The sequence below is a fragment of the Palaemon carinicauda genome, unplaced genomic scaffold, assembly GCF_036898095.1.
Source record: "Palaemon carinicauda isolate YSFRI2023 unplaced genomic scaffold, ASM3689809v2 scaffold34, whole genome shotgun sequence".
NCBI lineage: Eukaryota > Metazoa > Arthropoda > Malacostraca > Decapoda > Palaemonidae > Palaemon > Palaemon carinicauda.
This window is the reverse complement of record NW_027171082.1, coordinates 405,001-409,951: the sequence shown is the minus strand read 5'-3', so window position 1 is coordinate 409,951 and position 4,951 is coordinate 405,001.

Genomic DNA, 4,951 nt, shown 5'->3' with positions numbered 1-4,951 from the left:
AGGCTGTTACCTTGGCTAGTCCTGTAGTAACCTTGAGAGGCAAAAACTTATATATAATCTTTTTTTGTTGGGTAATTAATATATGTCTACAAACAAGTAAATATATCACCGTGTATAGATGTATTTATTTTACCATAGGCCTACACTCCTTCGTAAGGGGTATAAAAAGCTCACAACTTTGTAGTTTCTCAAGGGTGAGGTTTTTAGGCCTACATTCTTTTCCATTCATACCTGGGTAGACTGGAGAGCACTAGTAGATCAGGAGCAATCTGTAGGCCTATATCTTCTAGGGTAAGGAAGTAGGCCTATTATATATCTGCCTATTTGATAGATTGGAAAGAAGCTCGGCCAGGTTTCGTTTATCTATATTTGTTCCTGTAGGTCATAATATATTTAAAGGATGCCTTATTATTGATAAACAGATAAGAAATTCATCTCTAACATGTTTATCTATGTATATATAGGCCTATCTGTAGCTACAACTGTAGACCTATGTCGGATTTTTATCAATATTTGGCCATTGAATCTGTAAGAATAAATTATTTTGATTTGCGTATAAGAAAAGTAGCGTTTATGTTAATTAGTAAAAATTGGTAAAACAATAAATACGTTTTTCCGGTAGAAATTATAGATAACATCTCAATTATAATAACAATTATGATGAGTTTTCAGTAGGACAATAATTTCCCATTGTGCAAAAGATAATGAGGTTAGCTCAATATCACAATGGGACGGTTATCAAACCACACTGAATTTGAAGATTGCAACTGAATAACATATTTGGAAATTTTGAATCTCAATGAAGCCTCAAAGGTAAACTAAATCCATATAAGATACTCATAAATGCTTTGCATTAAGCTGGGAATGATGTGTGGACCTACTAAACGTGAGCTAGGGGTTGTAACACACGTTTCTATGTCTATATCATCTGTTATTTTCAGTCGAAATGTTATGAAAAATATCAAAATGTTATATATTTTTTATCTTATACTGAATTTGGAATATAAATTTTTGGTTTCATTTATAGAATCATTTGACAACCTTTACGTCAGAAGTCTTGTAAACATATCTTGGATCATCAAAAACTGTGTAGGTCTAAAGAATTTTAATTGCATTTTATAGTATTCTAAGCATAATTACATTATAAATATATGAAAACTACTTTATATGAATGTATTTACATGTATTGAGATGGAAGATCAGAGTAAAGTTGTGTTTATAGGAAAATGAATAGCCTTTTAGGCTATTAATAACAAATAAAAAGCTAGTGTAAGTCTATGTTAAATGTATGCCTACCAATTCGTTATTCATTGCGTTGTTTTAACTTTCATTTCAGTATTTTCATTTAAAGTATATTAAATCAACTTTATTTTGGTTATGTTTATTGAATAATCATACCGTGGTATAGTGTGAATACTCAAAAAAAGGAAAAATATAGGCTCATGTCTTCTGTTTGATTGCAACAAGTCTAGGGAGGAATTGCACTTAAATCAACATGTCCAAACTTATAAAAATACTTATAAAGTTTCAGGTCATAGTTTTCTTTTTTATAGATAAAAAAAAAAAACATCAACAGTTATATGTAACTAAAGAATCATGGATGAACCGCATAAACATGAAATTTCCTAAACATCAGACAAGGTTTATCAGCAGTTTAGCTCATATTTGAAATAAAAACTTGTATCCGAACACGTTTTGTGACGTCACATGGATACTGCCTTGGTATTGGTCAATCGGTTCTACTACAATTTCATAGATAAAAAAAAAAACAATATCAACAGTTATATGTAACTTCAGAATCATGGATGAACCACATAAACATAAAATTTCCAAAATAACAGACATAAGGTTTATCAGCAGCACGTTTAGCTCATATTTGAAATAAAACTTGTATCCGAACACGTTTTGTGACGTCACATGAATACTGCCTTGCTATTGGTCAATCGGTTCGACCTGTCAAAGTAATAACCAATCAGAACGTTACTTTTTGTTTTAGTTTTGAAAGAAATGTCAAGTGGTGAGGTTCGCGGTTCCCGTTTGTCTGATGGAAACGCGGGTGATGTGTATTTTGTATTTTTCCACGATTTTTATTTGTTTTTTCGGACTAAAATATGTGAATATCTGTCTCGTGAAATTCTGGAAGATATATATATTAAGAATAATTGTAATTCAATGCGTGATATAAGTTTTATATAGGTATTTCAATCGAATATGATAGTTCACAGTGGGCAAACGTCTTTCCCCATACGAGTGCATGGCTTATTTTCCACCGTTTATCGATGTTTAAAACCAACATAACCCAATAAATGGTGTATTTTTTATTCATTGGTGTTATTTAATATTAAAAAAATGTTAACAAGATAATATAAATACCGATTTTAATATCAAGAATGGCAACTTTACCTACGGTTGGGCTGACTTGAAACTTTTGGACACAGTCGTAATGGTAAGTAGGCTACTAGTTATATTTTTTTAAAAGCGTATTTTACACTGTGTAATGTAAAAATATAATATATGTTTGTGTTTATAGTTATGCAGGGATGTTTTAGGATACTGTATAACAATGAAAAAGTTGGGAAAGTTTGTTGCACTTTTTAGGAAAGTAGAATTTAGGTGCAAAGTATTCTGGAGACTCGTGTCCAGTCAAAATTTGAGATTGTAATTTTTATAAGCCTATTGTCCATATTAATTAAATTCACTTGATAATGATTGAAAACAATATGCATTATATAATTAGGATTACAATACGTCTAGTTAAAAGTCATATTAAGAATGAAATTGAGCTAAAATGGCTGCCTGTTTCAATTTTTTTTTTTGGCAATGCCAGTGTCAAAGTTTGTCTAGACTACAGTCTTATTTGAGATTTTATTTGCAAAGACTATTTTCAGGTCATATCACACAAAGCTTAATTATCCTCCCAGGTTTTGATCATAATAAAATTCCAATCCAAAATCAGGTTAAGTAAAAAATTACTTATCAGTAGGCCTACAAGCTAAGCCTGGCTATCCAAGATAGGTTAAATTAAGGATAAATTGTCTATCAGAATAGTCTAAGGTGCAAAGTATCCTCTATATTCATTATAAGTGAAGTAATCTATCCTAGAAATTTTCTCATCATAGCTAATGGTTTTTATATGATATATTAATTCCTTGCCAATGGTATGAAAAATCTATATTATTCAGATAGCCAATCTAAGGTTTTGTCATATTTTCTTTTGGTTTTTGTGCAATTTTCAGTTACTAATCTAATGTTTTGTTATATTTTCTTTTGATTTTTGTGCTAAAATTCTGTTTTTGCTTTTATTTACTATATGTACCCCTAACAAGGGGAATCCAATGGGTGGAGAAAAAGCCAAAATTCATGTAGACTAATTGCATCAGTAAAAATGACAAAGAGAACATGAATTACATGGTATGTAAGAAGAATTAATGGTTCATGTGACTAATTGGTTTAAATTGCAAAACAAATCATAAAGCGAGTAAGTCTGACAATGAGCATTGCAGATATTCATCCTAACCTAATCTAGGGTGTTTTGCCCTAGCCAACGGGACATTCGTTACTTGGCCCGACCTAAATGGCTATAAGATTTAAAGTATATCATATTGCATTTTGACCTAACCTGACCCATGGACAAGTATTAGACAGCCTTAGCTAGGTGTAAAAGTTATTGCTTGTCCTAAATTAATTGTACGTACTATGAGGGGTCCGGAATTTCTGATCAGAGAATTATTAAGTTTCTATGATATAGAAGAGATGAGTTATCTTTCAATTAGGATATTATATCAAATAATCCAGAATAGTTTTTTAAAATGTCTTTGCTTCCCTCTAAAATGTTATTTAAATATACCATTTTCTTCATTTTGCCTTGAAATTATGACAAGTGTTTAGAATTTTGTTTCTAATTGGACCCCCCCCCCCCCATCATAGTTTGGGCCATTTCATCCCTATTTTGCGTGTGAATTTTTAACGGATTTTGAAGCAAAGCGAAAAATCTATTTTTGGGTGAGATAGCCATGTCGGCCTGATGGAAGTTCCTTAAAGTAGCTTCTTAAGGGATATATGTACTACAGTGATATTCCCAGAGAATTGTACCTTTAGGTATCCAGAATTCTAACTCCTGGCGCGAATATCCTTAAATTTTCTCTCGAGGATATCGCATAATATCAGAGGACGTATTCTTGATACGCCACATAGCAATCTGCACCCCTAATAGCGTTTACGCTTCGAGGGGGGTGTGGCAGAATAGAAGGGGAGCCGTTTCAAGGTTACCCCCGTTCTCGTACTACTATTGAGTATGACAACAGCGCCATCTCCAAGATGGCGAACATTCCTTATTTTGTAGCGATTTCGCTCAGTGGTATTCCCTGTTGATCTAACTTTTTTGATCGTTTTTTTTTATATCTTTAATAAATTAAGACCTTTATTTCTCTATAGGCCATGTCTTTCATACTAAAATTTTATACTTTCCTTTTTATTGTCTTTTTACACTTATCTGTCCAGATCGTTTTTATACACACACACATATATACTGTATATATATATATATATATATATATATATATATATATATATATATATATATATATATATATATATATATATATATATATATTCTGACTGGAGATACCTTAACATAGTAAAAGGATTTACGCATTGCCATGATCAGCAAAGCTGTACTAGTCATGGGCATCCATACTAGGATGGTTGCTGTGAGTGATCAGACGAAAATCTCCCACCATCACCAATCCGTACTCGCCAGCATGGTGAGGAAAACTGGCCAAACCCCAGACATGAGTAAGGATATGTCTGGGGTCTTTGGCCCACATTTATATATATATATATATATATATATATATATATATATATATATATATATATATATATATATATATATATATATATATATATATATATATATATATACTCATCATCATCATCTCCTATGCCTATT